At 46.5% G+C, this 22,042-nt stretch overlaps 1 protein-coding gene across 9 annotated transcripts in view; it reads left to right on the top strand.

Moving 5' to 3' along the window:
* Positions 1-22,042, top strand: part of KCNQ1 (potassium voltage-gated channel subfamily Q member 1) — a 363,159-nt gene that overhangs the window by 155,406 nt on the left and 185,711 nt on the right. The window lies entirely within an intron of this gene.

Genomic DNA, 22,042 nt, shown 5'->3' with positions numbered 1-22,042 from the left:
ATGTATATCTAGACCACATTTATTTGATTATCCATTCATGTGTTCATGGACAATTTGTTTCCATGTTTTAGCTAGAATAAATAACGTTGACATGAACGTTAGGAGTGGAATTTCTGGGTCATATGAAAATTCTACGTTTAACCTTTTAAAAGAAACACTAACATGTTTTTCACAACAGCTGAACCATTTTTCATTCTCGCTAGCAATGGGCAAGTGTTCCCATCTCCACTTCCTCAACAACACTTCTCATTTTCTATTTTTTAATTTAAATATATGATACCCATCCTAGTAGTGCCACAGTGATTAAGCACGTAGCTGCTAACCAAGAGGCCAATGGTTCAAACCCACCGGCCTCTCTGTGGAAGAAAGATGTGGCAGTCTGCTTCCGTATTGAATATATCCTTGGAAATCCTATGAGACAGTTCTACTTTGTCCTACAGTGTTGCTAAGAGTCAGAATCGATGCCACAGCAGTGGGTTTGTTTTGTTTTTGGTTCCAGTGAGTATATAGTGGTATCGTGTGGTTTGGATTTACATATCCCTAACGACAAATGGTGTTGAGCATCTTTTCACGTGCTTTTTGGCTATTTGCAAATCTTCTTCGGAGAAATGTCTGTTCAAGTCCTTTGCCCATTTTTATTTGGATTGTTTGTCTTTATGTTGTTGAGTTGCAGGAGTTCTCTAAATATTCTGGGTATTAAACCCTTATGTGTTACATGGTTTCCATTTTTTTTTCCTACCTACTCATTGTCCTTTTACTTTCTTGATGTGGTTATTGTTGTTAGGTGCCGTCAAGTTGATTCTGACTCCTAGAAACCACACGTACAACAGAATGCAACAGTGTCCGGTCCTGCACCATCATCACAATTGTTGTGCATGAGCCCATTGTTGCAGCCACTGGGTCAATCCATTTCACTGAGGGTCTTCCTCTTTTTTGCTGACCCCATGCTTTACCAAGTATGATGTTTGTCTCCAGGGTCTGGTCCCTCCTGATAACATGTCCAAAGTATGTGCGACGAGGTCTCACCATCCTTGCTTCTAAGAAGCATTCTGGCTGTACTTCTTCTAAGACAGATTTGTTCATTCTTCTGGCAGTCCATAGTATATTTGATATCCTTTGCCAACACTGTAATTCAAAGGCGTCAATTCTACTTCGATCTTCCTTAGTCATCATCCAGCTTTTACATGCACGAGGTGACTGAAAACACCATGGCTTGGGTTAGGCACAACATAGTCCTCAAAGTGACATCTTTGCTATTTAATGCTTTAAAGAAGTCTTTGCACCAGATTTGCCTAACGCAATATGTCACTTGATTTCTTGTCTCCTGCTTCCATGGGTGTTGATTGTGGATCCAAGTAAAATGAAATCCTTGACAATTTTAATGTTTTCTCTGTTTATCATGAAGCTGCTTATTGGTCAGTTGTCAGGATTTTTGTTTTCTTTATGTTGAGGTGTAACCCATACTGAAGGCTACGGTCTTTGATCTTCATCAGTAAGTGCTTCAAGTCCTCTTCACTTTCAGCAAGGACGGTTGTGTCATCTACATATCCCAGGTCGTCAATAAGTCTTCCTCCAATCCTGATGCCACATTCTTCTTCATATACTCCAGCTTCTCAGATTATTTGCTCGGCATACAAATTGTGTACGTTTGGTAAAAAGACCCAACCCTGACACACGACATTCCTGATTTTAAACCCCACAGTGTCCCCTTGTTCTGTTCGAATGACTGCTTCTTGGTCTATGTACAGGTTCCGCATAAGCGAAATTAAGTGTTCTGGAATTCCCGTTCTTCACAATGGTATCAACAGTTTGTTGTGATCCACACAGCCAAATGCCTTTGCATAGTCAATGAAATGCAGGTAAACATCTTTCTGGTATTCTCTGCTTTCAGCTGAGATCCATCTGACATCAGCAGTGGTATCCCTCCTTCTACATCCTCTTCTGAATCTAGCTCGAATTCCTGGCAGTCTCCTGTCAGTGTACGGTGCAGCTGTTTTTGAATTGTCTCCAGCGTAACATTACTTGCATGTGATATTAATAATATTGTTTGATAATTTTCTCATGCTGTTGCATCACCTTTCTTTGGAATGGGTATGAATATGATCTCTTCCAGTTGGCTGGCCAGGTAGCCGTCTTCCAAACTTCTTGGTATAGACGAGTGAGCACTTCGGTGTTGCATCTGTTTGTTGAAACATGTCGATTGATATTCCATCAGTTCCTGTTGTTGTGCTTGTCGTTAGCTGCTGTTGAGTCAGCTCTGACTCACAGCAACCCTAAATAAAAAAGAAGGAAACGTCGCCCAGTCTTGCACCATTTTCATAATCGTTGTGATGCTTGAACCCATTGTTACAGCTAGTGTATCAAACCATCTCATTGAGGGTCTTCCTCTTTTTCATTGACTCACATGATGTCCTTCTCCAGGGACTGGTCCCTCCTGATAACATGTTCAAAGTATGTGAGATGAGGTCTCGTCATCCTTGTTTCTAAGGAGCACTGTGGCTGTGCTTCTTCCAAGACAGATTTGTTCATTCTTCTGGCAGTCCATAGTATATGCAATATTCTTTCTCAACACCACAGTTGGAAGACGTCAATTCTTCTTCATTCTTCCTTAGTCATTGTCCACCTGTCACATGCATATGAAAAAAAAAAACTTTTTTTTTTTTTTTTTATATGAGGTGGTTGAAAACACCATGGCTTGGGTTAGGGGCACCTTAGTCTTCAAGGTGATAGCTTTGCTTTTCAGCACTTTAAAGAGATCTTTTGCAGCCAATTAGCCCAATGCTATGCATCATTTGGGCTAATTCTGGGCTTATGCATCATTTGGTTTCTTGACTGCTGCTTCCATGGATGTTGATTGTGGATCTGAGTAAAATGAAATCCTTGACAACTTCAGTGTTTTCTCCATTTATCATGATGTTGCTTGTTGACCCAGTTGTGTGGATTTTTGTTTTCTTTATGTTGAGGTATAATCCATACTGAAGGCTGTGGTCTTTCATCTTCATTAGTAGGTGATTCAAATCCTCTTTACTTTCAGCAAGCAAGGTTGTGTCATCTGCCTATCGCAGGTTGTTAATGAGTCTCCCTCCAATCCTGATTCCCATTTTTCTTCATGTAGTTCAGCTTCTCTATTTGCTCAGCATATAGATTGAATAAGTATGGTGAAAGGATACAACCCTAATGCACAACGTTCCTCATTTTAAACCACACAATATCCCCTTATTCTGTTGGAATGACTTCCTCTTGATTCATGTACAGGTTCCTCATGAACACAGTTAAATGTTCTGGAATTCCCATTCTCCACAACGTTATCTATAATTTGTTATGATCCACACAGTCGAATGCCTTTGCAAAGTCAGTAAAACACAGGTGAACACCTTTCCGGGATTCTCTGGTTTCAGCTATGATGTTATGATAACAGCAGTGGTATCCCTCATTCCTTGTCCTCTTCTGAACCTGGCTTGAATTTCTGGCAGTTCCATGCTGATGTACTGCTGCAGCCGATTTTGAATGATCTTCAGCAAAATCTTACTTGTGTGTGATATTAATGATATTGTTCAGTAATTTCTGCATCCAACTGGATCACCTTTCTTGGGAGTAGGCATAAATATGCATCTCTTCCAGCCAGTTGGCCAGGTAGCTGTCTTCCAAATTTCTTGGCATAGGCAAGTGAGCATTTCTGGCACTGCATCCATCCGTTGAAACACCTCAACTGATATTCTGTCAATTCCTGGAGCCTTGTTTTTCACCAATGCCTTCAGTGCAGCTTGCATCTCTTTCTTTAGTACGATCGGTTCCTGATCTTATGCTACCTCCTGAAATGGATAAACGTTGACTACTTATTTTGGGTATAGTGTGTCTTTGTATTCTTTCCATCTTCTTTTGATGCTTCTTATGTCATTTAATAGTTTCCCCATAAAGTTCTTCAATATAGCACTTCAAGGCTTATATTTTCTCTTCAGTTCTTTCCACTTGAGAAATGCCAAGCATGTTCTTCCCTTTTGGTTTCCTGACTCCAGGTTTTTGCACTTGGCTGTTCTTGGAGACTTGTTTTTCACCAACGCCTTGAGTGCAGCTTGGAATTCTTCCTTCAATACCATCGGTTCCTGATCATATGCTACCTCCTGAAATGGTTGAACATCGATCAATTCTTTCTGGTATAATGACTCTTCCATCTTCTTTTGATGCTTCCTGCATCATTTAATATTTTCCCCATAGAAACCTTCACTATTGCTACTCGAGGCTTGAATTTTTTCTTCAGTTCTTTCAGCTTGAGAAATGCCAAGCCTGTTCTTCCCTCTTGGTTTTCTATCTCCTGGTCTTTGCACATTTCATTATAATATTTTACTTTGCCTTCTCAAACCGCCCTTTGAAATCTTCCATTCATCTCTTTTGCTTCATCATTTGTTCCTTCTGCTTTAGCTACTGTACGTTCAAGAACAAGTTTCAGAGTCTCTTCTAACACCCCTTTAGGTCTTTTCTTTCTTTTCTGTGTTTTTAATGACCTCCTGCTTTCTTCGTGTATGATGTCCTTGGTGTCATTCCACAACTTGTCTGTTCTTTGGTCATTAGTGTTCAGTGAGTCAAATCTATTCTTGAGATGGTCTCTAAATTCAGATGGGATACACTCGAGGCTATATTTTGGCTCTCGTGGACTTGTTTTAATTTTTTTCAGCTTCTACTTGAACTTGTACGTGAGTGATTGATGGTCTTTTCCACATTCAGCCCCTGGCCTTCTGACTGACGATACTCAGCTTCTCCATTTTCTCTTTCCACGGATGTATTCAATTTGATTTCTGCGTTTTCCATCCAGCTAGGTCCACATGTATAGTTGCTGTTTATGTTGTTGAAAAATGGTATTGTCAACGAAGAAGTCGTTTGTCTCGCAAAACTCTACCATGCTATCACAGGCGTTGTTTCTATTACCAGGGCCATTATTTTTTTAACTACTGACCCTCTTTGTTTCCAACTTTCACCTTCCAATCACCAGTGGTTATCACTACATCTTGATTTTATATTTGATCAATTTCAGACTACAGAAGTTGGTAAAAATCTTCAGTTTGTTCATTTTTGGCATTAGTGGTTGATACATAAATTTGAACAATAGTTGTATTCACTGGTCTTCTTTTAGGGGTATGGATATTATCCTATCACTGACAGCACTGTACTTCAGAATATATCTTGAAATGTTCTTTTTGACGATGAATGTAATGCTGTCCCTCTTCAATTCTGTCATTCCCAGCATAGTAGACCATATGATTGTCCTATTCAGAATGACCAGTATCAGTCCATTTCAGCTCCCTGTTGCCTAAGATATCAATGTTTATGTGTTGTTTCATTTTTGACGACTTCCAATTTTCCTAGATTCATTCCTCATACATTCCATGTTCCTATTATTAATGGATGTTTGCAGCTGTTTCTTCTCATTTTGAGTCATGCCACATCAGCAAATGAAGTTCCCAGAAGCTTGACTCCATCCAACTTATTAAGGTCTTCTCTATTTTGAGGAGGCAGCTTTTCCCCAGTCATATTTTGAGTGCCTTCTGACCTGAGGGTCTCATCTTCCAGCACTATATCGAACAGTGTTTCACTGTTATTCCTAAGGTTTCACTGGCCAATTTTTTTCAGAAGCAGACCGCCAGGTCCTTCTTTCTCGACTGTCTTAGCGCGGAAGCTCTGCTGAAAGCTGTCCGCCATGAGTGACCCTGCTGGTATTTGAAGTGCTGGTAGCATAGCTTCCAGCATTACAGCAGCACGCAAGCCCACACAGCTTGACAAACTGACATATACATGGTGGGCTTTCTAGATAATTCCTTAATGCACAAAATTTTTAGTTTTGGCGAAGTCCGATCTGTTTTTTCTTTTTGTGCATTTGGGGTCATATCTTACAGTCCATAACCAAAACTAAATTTCTGAAGCTTTACCTCTGTTTTTCCCTAAGAATTTTATAGTTTTAACACTAATATTTAGGTCATTGATCCATTTCGAGGCCAATTTCATGTATGGTGCAAGTTAGGGGTCCAACTTCATTCTTCTGCATGTGTGATCCTGTTGGTCTAGCACCATTTATTGACTGTTCTTTCTTCTTTTGTATAGACCCGGCACACATCGAAAATCAGTTAGCTGTAGATGTATGAACTCAGACCTCAATTCTATATCACTGTATCCTTGTACCAGTACCACACCACTTTTATTACTATTGCTTTGCAGTATTTTTTGAAATTAGAATATATGGATCCTCTTACTTTCTTCTTCTATTCCAAGGTTTTATTGGCTGTTCAGGGCCCCTTGTAATTCCGTCCGAGGTCTGGTGGTAATGATCTCTCATGGCTTTTGTTTATCTGGGAATATCTTACTTTTGCCCTACTTTTTGACGGATTGTTTCACCAGGTACACAATTCTTGACAGTTTTTTTTTTTCCTTCCAGAACTTTAAATATGTCATCCCACTGTATTCTGGCCTCCCTGGTTTCTGAGAAATTGGCACACAGTCTTACGGCAGGCCCCTCGTATGTGATGACTCACTTCTCTCCTGCTTTCAGTTTTCTCTTTATCCTTGTCTTGTTCTCAGTATTAGAGGGAAAACGTCCAGTCTGCCACCATTAAATATATTATCTGTGTTGTTTTTTTTTTAAAACAGGCCCTTTATCAGTTTGAGGAAGTCCCCTTCTATTCCTAGTTTGTTGAGTGTTTTTTATCCTGAAAGGATGTTGAATTTTTTCAAATGCTTTTTTCCATCAATTGACATGATCGTATGATTTTTTCTTCTTTTGCCTGTTAATATGGTATATTACATTGATTGGTTTTCAAAAGTGGAACGAGCCTTATTACCTAGAATAAACCCCACTTGGTCATTGTGTATAATTTTTAACAAAATATACTGCTGTATTTGATTTGCTAATTTTGTTGTGTATTTTTGTTTCTGTGTTTAAGAATATTGGTCTATAGTTTTCTTTTTATGCTACCTTTGTCTGGTTTGGAAACCCTCGTGGCATAGTGATTAAGAGCTACAGCTGCTAACCAAAACGTCAGCAGTTCAAATCCACCAGCTGCTCCTTGGAACCCCATGGGGCAGCTCTACTCTGTCCTATAGGGTCGCTATGAGTTGGAATTGTCCCAACGGCAATGGATTTGATTTGGTTTTGGGTTGTCTGCTTTGGGTGTCAGAGTACTACAGCCTTCACAAAATGAACGGGGAAGGGTGCTCCCCCTCTGCATTCAGCCTGAACACAGGTTTCTCCTACAAAACTCTCTAGTCACGGAGACTTCCTTTTTGGAAGTTTCTACATTACAAATTGAGTCTCCTTAATAATTATAGGGCAATCCAAATGATTAAATGATCTACTCCATAGTAAGCGAGTTGTGATAGTTTGGACATTTCAAGGAATTGGCTCCTTTTATCTAAGTTGTCATCTAAAGCAGCTTTGTGTGTGTGAACCTGTAGTATTCCCATGTCTTTTTGGTATCTGCACAGTCTGCGGTGATTTCCCGTTTGATTCCCAATATTCGCAGTCTGTTTCTCTGATCTTTTTTTTTCCTTGTTAGTCTTTACAGGAGATTGGCAGTTTTATCGATCTTTTCAAAGAATCAGCTGTTCTGTCTCATTGATTTTTCTGTATTGTTTTTCTGTTTTCAATTTCACTGGTTTCTGCTCTTTATTATTTCCTTATGCTTGGTTTGGGTTTATTTTGCTTGTTTTTTTCTAGTTTCTTGAGGTAGGAACTTATTGATTTGAGGCTTTTCCTCTTTTCTGATGTAAGCTACCCTTAGGTGAGAGGAGAAACACAAACAGAAAATACAGAAATCCAGAAAAATAATGATAATGAAAATTTTACATACCAGAATCTATGAAATACTTCCAAATTAGTGATCAGAGGAAAATTTACAGCTCTAAATACATGTATCTATAATAATGGAAGGATGAAAATAAACAAGTTACCAAATTAAAAACCTCAGGGAAAGATTTTCAGTTTCCCGGTGTATGGGGCTTTTTTTTTATTGTATCCTTTCTCCTTTCTCTCTTCCTTCTTTTCTCAGTTATGTATTCCATTTTGTCAGAACGTAGGAAGTTCCTATATTATCTTTCAGCCATGACCCTATCCCCGTCTTACGTCAGTTCTATAATTCAGTATATGAACCGTTACCGTCAGCCCTTCTGCCAGAGCTTGCTCAACCATCTCGGCGTTGGGTGAAGGTCATCCTTGAGCGAATTCCTCAGCAAGGTCATGCGTTTAGTGTATTTCTTACATATGCAAAACGGTTTTTCTATAGCCTTGATTCTCGAAGGACAGCTTAGCTGGACGTAAAACCCTTGGTTTGTACTTTCTTTCCTTAAGTTTCTGGAAAATGACTGCTCACGGTTATTTTAATTTATACATTTTTGAGAAGTCTGTTGCCGCTCAGATTCTTACGCTTCATAAGTCACTTCATTTTTGCTTGGAGGCCCTAAGCATTAAAGGCTAATAGTTTTATTAGGATATAAAACCAGATTTGATGGTTCCACATCAATTTCCCTGGTACTGAGGGGGCCTTTCCTATGTAAGAATTAGTTTTTATTTCTGGACGATTTTCTTGGATTGTAGTTTTAAATATTATTTCTATTATGTCATCCTTGTCTTCTTCAGGGAATTTATATGAATGCTGAGCTGCCACCTGACTTCCATTTCAGCCACTGCTGCTCGGATTCTATTTCTTCATCTCATTTTAATTATTTTGTTTTCCTGCTTTTCTTTAATGCCATTTTCTTCTTTCTTTCCTGAGTTCAGTCATCTCTTGTCTTCTTTTTTTCTTCTACCAAGATCTTTTTTTTTTTTTTTTTTTACTGTACTTTAGATGAAGGTTTACATAGCAAACTAGTTTCTCATTAAACAATTAATACACATATTGTTTTGTGACAATGGTTGCCAACCTCACCACTTGTGAGCACTCTCCCCTTCTCAACCTTGGGTTCCCCATTACCAGCTTTCCTGTCCCCTCCTGCCTTCTTGTCCTTGCCCCTGGGCTGGCGTGCCCGTTTAGTCTTGTTATGTTTTATGGGCCTGTCTAATCTTTGGCTGAAGGGTGAACCTCAGGAGTGACTTCAGGACTGAGTTAAAAGGGTGTCCAGGTCTCCTTTTTTGGGGGGGGGGTCCGCTTTTTTGTGTTGTTTTTAGTAGCTTTATTACCAATTCAAGGTGTTCTCATATCCCCAGATGCGGAGGTTATTTTATGCAGTTTGGAATCTTGTTTACACTTTCTTCAACTTTGTGGTTGGTTTTAAGAACATGTCCTTAGCAGGGCTACTTTATTCTCATTTTCTGATTTTTTTCCCCCTTAAGTTGTTTTGTATGGCTGTGGTCTGCTTGCTTCTGTTCCTGCTCATGGAGTGGGCGGCATCCCTAGTTCCAGAATGCTGCCTTCTGTCAGCCGTTCCCCTTTGTAGACAGCTTTTCTAGAGTGTTGCTGTTGTGTGTATGCTGGGGAGGGGGTGGCACTGCGAAGTCTTACTGTCCTTTAGGAGGCCCTGGGGGGCGTGAGCAGTTAAGGGCTCAACTTCTGGCTGAAAGATTGCAGGTTTGAACCCACCCTGAGGCACCTCAGAAGACAGGCCTGGCAATTGGCTTCCAAAAGGTCACAGCCCTGAAAACACTATGGAGCAGTTTTACTCTGCACACTTGGGGACTCCATGAGTTGGAATTGACTCGGTGGCAGCTAAAAAATTCTCCCAGGATCCTGTTCTCCCATCTTATTTCCTTTTTTGGCTTCACACTTATCTCTAAGGGTCCATCCCCTTCTCTGTATGCCAGAAACTGGGGCTTTCTGAGGTGGCCACCCCCAGCCTCCTCATTTCCTCACCCCTTTGCCGTCGTAACCAGCGCTGTTTGTTGCCTCATTGTGACCTGTGGTCTCCACCTGATGCTTCACCCTGGGTTTCTTTATCTGGCCTAATTCTGTCTGTGCTTCTTGATGGTTCTCATGCCCCCTGCTTTTCTGGTCGTGCGTCTCAGCCTCCTGTCCCCCACTCTTTGCGCCCCCACTGGAGACTTGCAGGGCTGGGCCGATGACTAGCACTGTTGGACTTTGGCTTATTCTCCACTCCCAGGTAATCTAGGGCCTTGGTCCTCTCTCTCAGCACTGCAGAAAGCATGAGGAATGTGCAGTTTTGCTGGCACTTCTTGTTGATGTTACGCCTTTTTGGGAGGCTAAGTGGGGAGACTTGAAATCAGGGGAGGAGGAGCACACTATTGTTCTCTAAGCCTGGCTGCGAGTCATTTTCTACTCAGGCCTTTCTCCGAGCACCCTGGCATCCGCAGCAGGGGCTCCTCAGCCCCCTGGACTTTGCCCACTGGTCCGTCCCTCCAGCTGTCCCCCCCGGTGGGCGAGGGCAGCTTTGTCCCTCTGCCTGGGCTGCTGTGCTGGCCTCCTTCCTGGCCCCTCAGTTTCCACGCCTGCCTGTGACACGCTGTTCTCACATAGCAGCCCCAAGGAGCTCCTCAGACATAAAGCACATCTGTGCTCCCTACTGGAGTGCCTCCGTGGCTTCCTGTCTACTGTCCTGGGCCAGTGTCCTTGTGCTGGTCACCTCTTGAGGGTAGGCCCCAGTGTGGGCCACCGGGAACTACACAGGGCCCCCCTCAGAGCTTCTCCCTGGGGAACTGAGGGCTGCTGGACAGGGGTTCCACCCTGTGTGCGGCCAGAGCATGCTCCCAGAGCATGAGACCGGATTGCTTTAGGGACCCCGGGTGTGTGTGGAACAAGGGGGCCGAGGGCACACAGGCGGGGGCCCCATTGCCTGTGTCTCCTAGAGTCCCTGGAGCTTGCCATGCAGCAGGGCCTTGGTGGGGGTTTGCAAGCTGCCTGGCCCTCTGCGGGGTCTCGTCCCCCCACAGCCAGCGCACATTAGCCACGTGCCTCTCTGCTCCCTGGAACAAGGCCATTTCCTAAGTAAGCATCGCCCTGGTTCCTGCATGTTTTTGCTGATAATTGGAAATTCCTGTGTCAATCAGCTTCGCTCCTGGACTGTCTAAGAGCCCAGCAGGGCAGGAACAGCGCTCACGTGGCCACAGCGGAGTGTTGCCACCACGGCTCTTCACGGGCGAGGGGCGCTCCCTGGATCTTTGGCACACGTGCCAACTGGGGGGCCGTAGCCGAGAGTCCTGCTGTGCGGGGCTGGCCCCAGGCTGGCTTCTGCCTGCCTCACAGCCGTCCACAGCCACAGGCACAGGGTGGGGGGCGCCAGGCTCGGTTAATGGCTTTTGACAGCAACTGTTAAAATAATTTTGACGTTAAGCCTCCCCCGGCTCTGGGGTGGCTCTGAGTGTGTCCAGGCCCCTGCTGGTGGAGCCATCGGGGCCCTCTCGGCCCCGGATCTGGCCGGGCTGGAAGGTGGCCTGGGAAGGGACCTGTGTTCTCAAGCTTGCACCCTCGGGGCCTGGGGGTGGGGCTGAGCAGATGTCTGGATTTGGTAGCCAGGGCCTGGAGCCGGATGCGGAGAGCCAGGCCTGCAATTCATTTCCCCATTAAACATTCTGAGAACATCTGCAGCTCTTCCAAGGCTTCTCCCGCGCTAATTGCTCTGATTAGTGTGTGAAGTTAGGACCTGGCACAGCGCGGTGCTGTGATGAAGGTGAAAAGATCACCCTTAGATTAAAAACATTTTTTTCTCCCTCTGTAATTTCGCCTTGAGAATCAAGGCCGTTTTCTTGATCTCTTCATCCAAAGACCTCCAGAAACTTCCTCCCCACCTCTCTAGAGGTTTCTGGGGCGTGTCCGGTGAGCTCAGCTCCTGGAGAAGACAGTGCTTAGCCCAGATTCCATCCTGTGCCAGAGTTTCCCCAGCCCCACTTGCTGGCTGGAACCTGCCCTGGACATGTGTCCTGGGAGACCTGGGAGAGGACTTCCTGGGCAGGAGGCCGTGGGTCAGCTGAGTGGGCGACCAAGCTGCCCTCTCCTGCTTCCTGCACGTGCTCACACTGACCCCCGCCTGGCTCTCTTGTGCTGTCCTTCTCGGCGCCCACGCAGCCCGGACCCACCCTGGGGCCCACAGGACTGTTGTCCTCGCTGGTGGGTTTGCATGTGGTGGAGCCACTGGCCCCGCTGTGAGGGTCAGTATGGGGTCCTGTGAGAGAGAAGCCCCACGTCCTGCCAACATTCTCAGGACCCCCAAGGTCACCTCTGACTCTGCCTGTCACCGTCATACTCGTGTCAGATCTGCTGTGCACGCCCTGGGCCAGACGTGGGATCTAAATGTTCTGGAATGTTGCCCCAAATGTCCCTTTACACCAGGCAGTCGGGTGGGGCTAGCTTCACTGAAGGTTTGGGGAGATGGGGTTCTCATCACAGCACTGTAGAGCTTGCCTCCACCAGGCTCTTTCTGAGGGGCCCCACCAGCCTCTTTCTGCCTGCCCTTCGCCCCCCAGCCCAAGGAGGGCAGTGTGGCGCCGTGGAGCCGTCAGCTGCGGCCGGCTCCAGCCCAGCTCCCAACTGTGTCAAGTACATTCCTAGGACTCGGGGGTTACAAACGGTAGAACCCCAACCGAAACCAGCTTAAGCACAAAGGGGACATTTTCTGGCTCACACATGTGGACCCAGCTGTTTCAGACACAGCTGGACCCGGGGGCTCCAAGGCTCTTGCTCTCACTCCCCCTCCTGAGCTCTCCCCCGATGCCGCCCCACCCTGCTCTCCTCCCGCCACTCTCCCCCACCCACTGGCCCCCAGGATGGAGGTATCCTTGGGCAGCCATTTCCCAGGAGGACAGATGCCATCAGCCTGTACCCCCAGCTCAGCACACCCAGTGGAAAGAGGCCAGGACTCAGGCTAACGTGGGCCCCAACCGGGGCGGGAGCCCCGCCTTGGACATGCCATGGGGCCTCTAACGGCTATGGCCAGGGCCTCAGTCCCCTCTGGGGCCCAGGCAGTGGACCCCGCAGATAGGGGAGGGAAGCAGCTCCTCTTGGCGTGTTAAGAAACTGTTCCCAGAAGTGGGGGGCTGGCTGCTGAGCTGGCGAAAACAACAGGTGTCCACTCAGCAAGGTATTTTCCTCGGCGGAACCGGGTGCCAGCTGTGAAGACACGTCCCCTCCTTGCCCGGCCTGGCAGCTGTTGTGGGAACGCTCTTGCACTTTCTGTCTGTGTCCCCGACTTCTCGCCTCTGAGTGGAGACACAGGTGGCAGCGGGGCCTTGGGCTCGGGGGCTGGGAGCCGGGCACGGCAGCTGGCGCGGGCGCGGGCCACGGCTCGGCGATGTCACACAGCCTGGCCGCAGCTGTCCGATCCCCTGGGGGGGTTCCCATTCCAGGCGAGAATCCACAGGGCTTTGGGGGATCGCCAAGAGGAGGGGTTTCTGGAGGGGGCCAGAGAAGGGACTTCTACCCTGGGAAGGATGGCGATTGTTGTTTAGCCCTGCATTGGGGGTAGGGGGGAGTGCTGGCTCAGGCGGTGCCTGGCACGCCCTGGTGACCTGGGAGAAGCGAACCCCACACCAAGAAACAAACAGGCCTGTGCTGTCCAGGAGGTGTCTCCTGAGGCCGTGGGGTCATTGTGGAGGGAGACTTGGTTACACCTGGAGATCAGTGGGATTTCAGCTAGATGAGAGGAGGCGGGCCAGGGTGAGGTTACCCGAGGGCCCAGCCCCAGCATGGGACGCTCCACTCTCCAAGGGCCCAGGGCACAGGGGCAGCAGGGGTCGGAGGCGTATGGCAAGACAGGCTCATGCTGGAATCTTGGGCTTGGGCCGGATTCCGAGTCTTTCTGAACCTCAGCTTGCCCATCTGGAAATCAGGATTGGAGCAGCCCGGCCCCTTGGCTGTTGTGAGTCTGGCATGAGGGGACGCAAGACACAGACGCTGGGGAAATGGGGGACCCCTCCTGCACCCCCAGGGCCGGAGTGTCCCCAAGCAAGCAGGGAGGGGCAAGGGCTGGACGCCCTTGGATGCAGAAGGCCTTGGAGACTGCTCTCACGGGCTGCGTGGCAGGTACAGGGGAGGAAGGCAGCCCTGGGGACTCAGAGAGGGACCAGCAGGGCACAGGCGCAGGGGACATTCCTGAAAAGTGCAGTTCCCATCAGGGCGCGTGGGCACAAGGGAGCAGATAAAGTCCCTTCACCCCAGAAAATGCGCTCGTGTGCCCATCTTTCCTTCCAGTCTTCTTTCGGTGCCCGTGTTTTTTAGTAAAGTTGGGGTCGCCCCGTGGAGCAGGCCGAGGGTTGGAAGGGAGACAGTGCCGAGCTGGGTTCTGTCCTGAGAGAGGGGGAGACTTGGCAGCTAGCAGCCCCAGCTGGGGTGGTGGCCACGCCAGAGGCAACACTGGCCCTCCCAGGCCTCCCATTTTCCTAGAAAACAGAATTGTTTTGTTCTGCCCTGAAAAGTGAGGCCCAGATTCTGGCCCTGATAATCCACAGGCAGCCGCGGAATGAACACGGCAGGGGCTGGGCTCTTGTGTGAAAGTTCGACTTCATGGCCGGCAAGGGGCCTGTGCATTCTGCTCCGGACTGTACCCCGAGCAGATACGTGGGGGCCTCTGGCCTTGGTCCTCTCCCCGCTGTGGTCCATCAAGCAGCCGGCAGGGCTCTTGGTTGTCTTTCCATCCCTTCATGATAGAACAGTCTCCGGCCTTGGGCAGAAGTGGGGTGTAGAAGGCTGGGCGGACACAGGAATCGCCCCAAGGCCCTTGCCAGCGTGAGTCACTTGCACGCCCTTCCATCCTTCCAGGTGCTCTGACTTGGCCAAGGCTAAAGGGGGGACAAGGAGGGGAACCCGAGAGCCTCTGCCAGACACTTCAAACAGCAGGTCCAGGAAGCCAGGGCTTTCCTTTTGATTTGGAAAGACAAGCCTGTTGGGACCCTCTCTGCCCCTCACGGTGGGGCCTGTGTGTCGTTCCCCGGATTAAACCAGCCACATTCCTCGTTGGCAGGTGCAGCCCCGCCCGCCTGGGCAGCCCGCTGAGGTGTGCGTTTTAATTTCCTAAAACGCCAGGCTGGGCCTTTCCCAGGGTCAGGCGGCTCACCCTTGGCCCGTGGGCGGGGGTGGTCCTGGGAGGAGGCTGCATCCCTGCCACCGTCCTGCCAGCCCTCTTTCTGCCTGAGAAGTGATGTTCATACAGGCACTTCTCCTTTCCCTTTTTTCTTGGAATAATATTTGACCCTAGGTCTAAGTCCTGGACGGAAGTTTCAGCTCTTACTTGGCAGCTGTTGGATGCATAGGGGGACGGGAGCTCAGTCTTGAACCCCTGAAATGGGGCAGCACCACGCTTCCTGCTGAGCCCCAGACCTGGGAGCCTGGGCCTGGGCCTGTGCTGGCTCCCACGCACAGGCTGCAGCTCACGGCCCCTTCCCAGCCTCTCCGCGCACGTCCCGGGCCCAGAACTCCTCACGCGGAACCCAGTTCCCAGGTGCAGCTAAGTCCTGTCTGAGCCGTTTCCTGCTGGACGCCTGCCCCCTGCCCCCAGGGGCTGCGAGCTCCCGAGTTTTATTTACATTTCTCCAGTTGCGAGTTGGGAGTGACGCCTTAGCACATGTTGGATTCCTCTTGTGTGATGTGCTTGTTTGTCTGCTACCCATTTTTCATTCAGTTGTTTATATTTTTCTGATTGACTTGTAGTTCTTTATGTTCTGTGGGTTCTGCTCTTCTGTGGCTGCCTTTTCACTCACCCTAAGATGGCATCCAAGGATCAGAACGTCTGAATTCTAACGCAGTCAAACTTATCAGTCGTCTTCTTTATAGTTGTGGCTTCTTAGGTTTTAAAAATCCTTCCCTTAAAAATTCCTGAAGTTGTGAAGATGTATCTTCTACAAAGATGGCCTTTGGCCATAAAGTTCTTACAGTTTTGATTTTCACCATTAAATCTCTGCCCCACGATGCCGAGAATGAACTTTTTGGTATACGGTGTGAGGTAGGGGTACAATTTAATGCTTTTCTCATGTGGATGGATATCCACTTGTCCCTGAATATTTTATTGAGAAGTCCATCCTCTTCTCACAAAGAGAAGGCCAAGAAGGCCACCTCTGATACACAGCTAGCATCCATATGTGGGGGGAGGACATTTCTGGATGCCCAGTCCTGTCCCATTGGCCTGCTTGTCTCTCCTCATGTCAACACCACCACACGGGCTTAATTCCCACCACCGTGTAACAAGTACTAATATTTGGTAGAGCAAGTCCTCCCAACTTGTTCTTCTTCAAGATTATGGTCCATTCTTGGCTCTTTGCATATTCAAAATGTTTTAGAATCAGCTTCTCAAGGTTCCCACACACAACCCCTGGGATTTCTATTAAGATTTGGGGACAGTCTTTTCAGCATTGAGTCTTCTAGTTAATGGAACAAAGGCCTATTTCTCCATTTACTTCTGTCTTCTTTAATGTCTTTCATTAAGGTACTATAATTTTTTTCCATAGAGATCTTGTATATTCTTAGATACTTAAGATTTTTTGTACTATCGTATATACTTTTCTTTAGGTTTCTATTGTGAAATAATTTTGATGTTATAGGAGAGGCAAAGACAGTAGTGTCCCCATACACCTTTCACCCAGCTTCCCCTAATGTTACCACCTAACCTAACCACGGCGCATTTATCAAAGCTAAGAGATTAATTGTGGTATAACACTCTTAACTAAACTACAGTTTAGTTAATTTATTTGGATTTCCCAGTTCTCCCATTAATGTCCTGTTTCTGATCCAGGATCCCACACTACGTTAACCCAACAAATCTCCTGAGTTTCCTCCCATCTGTGACAGCTCCTCAGTCTTTTCTTGTTTTTTTTGTGGCCTTGGTACTTTTGAAGAATATTGTCCAGGAACCTTGTGGAATGTCCCTCAGTTTGGGTTTGTCTGATGTTTTCTCATGATTAGACCGAGACCATGGATTTTGGGGAAGAAGACCCCAGAGGTGAGGTGCTTTTTTGATTGTACCATACTGGGGGTGACACCGACACAACTCATCCCTGGTCATGTTGATCTTGATCACTTGGTTAAGGTGAGGTCTGCCAGGTTCCTCTGCTGCAAAGTTAGTATCTTTCCCTGTCTACAGTCATTCGAAGCAAGACACCAAGTCCAGCCCACACTCACGGGGTGAGGAGTTAAACAACACCTCCTGGAGGTGGGGCACATCAAAGAATTGGAAATATATGTTAAAACCACCACAGCAATTAATAAATATTCTGAAAGAGCTTCTTTGAAGTTTTTCCTAAACATTTCTCCCACTAATTTTAGCAACTACTGGTGGGTCTTGCCTGCAGCAGTTATTACTGTGGTGTTCTAATGGTGATTTTCTATTTTTGTTGTTCCTTCTATGTGTATTTCATAGCATTCTGTAAGGAAGATATGTCCCTTCTCCAGTGATTTGTTTATTCAGTCACTTAAGTTCACATCAGTATGGGCTCAGGAATATTTATTTTTTAAGTTATAATCCAGTCCTATCATTAATTTTGTTGCTTAGATTGTTCTAGCTTTGGCCATTGAATTGGGAGCCCTTTTGAATTGTTTTCTGTGTCCTTTTGACATGCCCCTGTTCTTTTCACTTAGTTATTTTCGAGCATTTCTTACTTTCTGGCACTAGATGATACTTCGGGCTCATCTGGTGCATTTCCTGCCCAAGCTCTAAAATCAGCACTCAACCAGAGAACGTATTGAACAATGGTACTTAGAAACCAAGGTTTGGGCCCTGGGTGTCCTCGTTGCTACTGGAGTGCCACTGTGTCTCGGCCCTCTCAGCTGGCAGAGCAGAACAATGTATGTATACACACAGGCCTTTATTTCGGTGTCTGTCCACATCTCTAGTAAGCTATATTTGCATTCATACTGCTGTTTCCCACTCTAATCTAGCACCACCGGGTTCATTCTAGCCTCCCCCCTGGCTTATTTGTAACTTTTTTTCCTAACAGTGAGAAATGGGGCTTCTATTATCTACAACTTGTTCACTTGTTTATTTAACTCTAGTATACACACAATGTCTCTGTAGGAAACAAACTTACCAACTAGAATATTCATCATGGTGTTTTTTGTCTTCAGTCATACAGTGTCTTGTCAAAACACTTCCCCAAGTGATTTAGGTCAATTCCTCTTCCCCTAGGAGCCCTGGTGGCGTGGTGGTTGGGCACTCGGCTGCTAAGTGAAAGGCAAGCATTAGAACCCACTAGCTGCTCTGTGGGAGAAAGATGTGGCAGTCTGCTTCTGTAAAGATTACAGCCTTGGAAACCTTGTGGGGCAGTTCTACTCTGTAGGGTCACTATGAGTTGAAATTGATTCAATGGCCATGGGATTGTTTTTTGGCCTCTTCCACCATCCTTGGGGTGCTATACCATACATCTGTAATACGGATAGATTCACTTGTCATAGTCTGCTTTCCATCCTGGGATCCTCCAACATCCTGGGTGATATGTTTTTAAAAAATTTGCACACAGTAGAGTTCACTCTTTGAAGTGTACAGTTCTGTGGGTTTTGACAAATGCAGAGAGTCACGTATCCACCGCTGTGGTATCCTAGAGAGCAGTTCCATAGCCCTAAACACTCCCTTGTATGGCCCTTTGAAGTCAGCCCCCTCCCCTAACCACTGGCAACCACTGATCTGTTTTTTGCCCCTGTCCTTTTGCCTTTTCCAGAATGTCTCACAAATGCAATCATACGATATGTAGCATTTTGCATCTGGCTTCTTTCACTCAGCAACAGGTACTTGAGAATCATGTACGTTGTCCCACGAATCATTAGTTCATTTTTTCAGGTTGCTGAGTGGTAGTCCATGGTACATACGGATGGTCCACAATTTGTTCATCCACTCAGCTGTTGAAGAACATCTTGGTTGTCTCTAGTTTTTGGCAATTGTGAGTAAAGTTGCTATAAACATTCACGTACAGGTTTTTTGTGAACATAAGTTTTCACTTCAGTCGGGTAAATATCTGAGAGTGGGATTGCTGAGTCATATGGCATAGTAGTCGGGGTTCTCCAGAGAGACAGGCTGACTGATTGATTGACTGACTTTAAAGAACTGGCTCACACAACTGTGGGGGCTGGCAAGTCCAAAATCCGTGGGCCAGGCAGGCAGAAACTCTGGCAGGATTTCTGTGTTTCAGTCTTGAGGCAGAATCCTTCTCCTTTCAGAAACCTCAGTTTTGGCTCTTAAGACCTTCATCTGATTGGGTGAGGTGCAGCCACATTCCCAAGAGCTGTTTACTTAGAGTCAATAGATTGTAAATATTAATCACATCAACAAAATATCTTCAAAGCAGTATTTAAACTAGTGTTTGACCAAATAGCTGGGCACCATAGCCTAGTCATGTTGACAGATACAATTAACCATCACATATAAAAAGTGTATTTTAACTTAAGGAGCCCTGGTGGTGCAGTGGTTAAAGTGTTCAGCCGCTAACCGAAAGGTCGGCAGTTTGAACCACCAGCTGCTCTGTGGGAGAAAGATGCGGCCGTCTGCTTCCATAGAGATGCCAGCTTTGGAAACCCTGGGGCATTTCTACTCTGCCCGTTAGGGTTGCTATGAGTCAGAATAGACTCAACAGCAACAGGATTTTTTTTCTTTTTGCTTTTAATATTTAACTTCTATCAGAAATTGCCAAACTGTTTCCCAAAATGCCTGTGCCATTCTGTATTCCCACTTGCAACAGAGAAGAAGAGTTCCAGTTGCTCCATAGCCTCGTGAGTTGCTTATGTTGTCAGGTTTTGATTTTTACTTTTGATTTTAGCCATCTAATAAGTGTGAAGTGATATCTCAGTGTGATTTTAATTTACACTTCCCTAGTGACCGATTTTTATTTTTAGTGACCCATGAGGAGCATCTTTGCATGTGCTTGTTTGCCATCTTTTCTTTGTTTTCCCCCAATTGGGGGGTTTGCATTCTTATTCTCAAGTTACAAGAATTTTCTATATATTCTGGATACAAGTCCTTTACCAGATAGGTGAGCTGCAAGTATTTTCTCAAGGGACTTGTCTTTTCATTTTCTTAACAGTTGTTTCACAGAGCAAAAGCTCAGTTTTGGTAAAGTCCAATTTATCTATTTTTTCTTCACTTACTGGAAACTCTAGCAGGACTTTTATGTTGCAGTCTTGAGGTAGAATCCTCCTTTCAGAAGCCTCAGTTACTGCTCTTAAGACCTTCAGCATTTTCCTCTTACGAATCAAGATGCTGAAAGGAATGATGACGTAGTTGTAGAGGCACTGGTGTCATTTCAAAAAACTCGTCACCAAGTCCAAGGTCCTACAGGTTCTCTCCTGTTTTCTTCAAAAAATGGTAGCTTTGCACTTCCTTTCGATTTTTGAGAACTTGTTTACAGTTACCTTTTAAAATGTCATTTTTATGACTGTTGTTGACCTCAAACAATGTTAAACATAAATGCTAAGTGCATTAAAATTTGCACACAGACACAATCCGTATGAGTATACATACATAAAATTTAGGAATAAACTTATGAGAATTGTATTACTTTGGAGTGGGCTGGGCCTTTTCATAAAGGAAAACTATCAATCACTTCACGGTTGTTGTTAGTCGCTGTGGAGTCAGGCTGACGCGTGGCGACCACACACGCAACAGAACAAAACGCTGCCCGTTCCTACACCATCGTCACGATCACTGGTAGGTCTGAGTCCGTGGCTGTGGTTCTTCTGTCAGTCCGTCTCACGGAGCGTTTCCCTCGTTTTTGCTGACCCTCTACTTTACCAAATACAATGTCCTTTTCTACTGACTGGTCTTTCCTGATGACATGTCCAAAGTAAACGAGCTGAAGTCTTGCCATCCTTGATTCCAAGAAGCATTCTGGTTGTATTTCTTCTAAGACTGATTTGTTCATTCTTCACCATAATTAAGGTGAAAAGATCAAAGACAGACTAGGGAAGATATCATGCGCTTCATATGACTGAAGGTTAATATTTCTAATAAACACACATACAAAAAAACCCTACAAATTGATAAGCAAAAAGTGCAAAGGAGAGGAACAGGTAATTCCACAGAGGAAATCCAAAGAGCGCCATGCCCACAGGAAGCCTTCCGTGCGGGTGAACGGCAGCAGGCCGTTTGCGCCTGGGATGGTGGCCGCCAAGGAGGCCCACAGGCAGATAGGGCCGAGGTGCAAGGAACTGGTCCGTCCACACTTCGCTGGCCAAGTCTGAGCGGCTGCAGTTTGTTGACAAAGCCACCCGGCAGCCTCGATTAGAGCGGCTGTGGAAGCACCTCCCACCCGTGCCAGTGTCAGGTTTTAAGAATAGAGACAGCTGCTGCACCGTTGTTGAAGAAGTGGTTTACAGCAACAGCCCGATTCGGCCGTCCACCCCAGAAGGAAGTCACTGTGCGGAGCCAAAAAACAGATGACTCTGTAACTGCTGTTTGAGTCGCTGCTGGGTGCAAACGGTTAAGTGCTCAGCTACTAACCAGAAGGTCGGCAGTTCAAGTCCCCTCAGACGAGGTCCATGCATGTGTGTGCCACATGCCAAGCAGGGTGCACTGGAACAGGGACTCTGGGCTGCTGCAGATCCTGACTACCTCGGGGAAGGGGGTCTTTGTGAGTCGGAGTTATTTCGCATCTTACAAGGACTTAACTCTTTTTCAATGCAAAATTTACATGAAGAAAAACAAGTCCAGATGGGAAGTCGGGGGCCGATTCGCAGTCGTGGTGTCTGCTCTGAGCTCCTGCATCAGGACCATGGAGGCAGGGCCCGCACCTTCCACTGGGGGAATCCTCATGCCTCCTTGGAGGTTCAGGCTGTTGAGGTGGTATCGTGGCCTGAGTGCAGGCCAGGCGAGGGTCTCTATGGCTGCCCTCCAGGCTTGTAGCTTCTTGTGGGCAGGAGCCCTGCCACCTTGTCACCTCTGGCCTGCAGCTGGCCCTGGGTTACCATGAGAGTGACTGAGTGAGGTCGCAGTAGTTGTGCCTGGTGCTTGCATGTACCCAGCATCCCATCCATTTGACTCTTGTCGGAGCATCACGGAGTGAGCCTGGGCAGAGGCCTGTAGCCTGAGGGGGTGGCGCTGGGGCCCTGAGCTCAGTCTGCAGCCCAGTCACTGCTCTAAGGAGTTGTCACCAGCCCTCCACCACCCCTGGAACATGGGGTCTCAGGCACTTCGGGGCCATGTT

The sequence above is a fragment of the Elephas maximus genome, chromosome 7 (genome assembly GCF_024166365.1).
Source record: "Elephas maximus indicus isolate mEleMax1 chromosome 7, mEleMax1 primary haplotype, whole genome shotgun sequence".
Taxonomy (NCBI): domain Eukaryota; kingdom Metazoa; phylum Chordata; class Mammalia; order Proboscidea; family Elephantidae; genus Elephas; species Elephas maximus.
The sequence above is the reverse complement of the archived record's forward strand: the minus strand, read 5'-3'. Positions and strand labels throughout refer to the sequence as shown.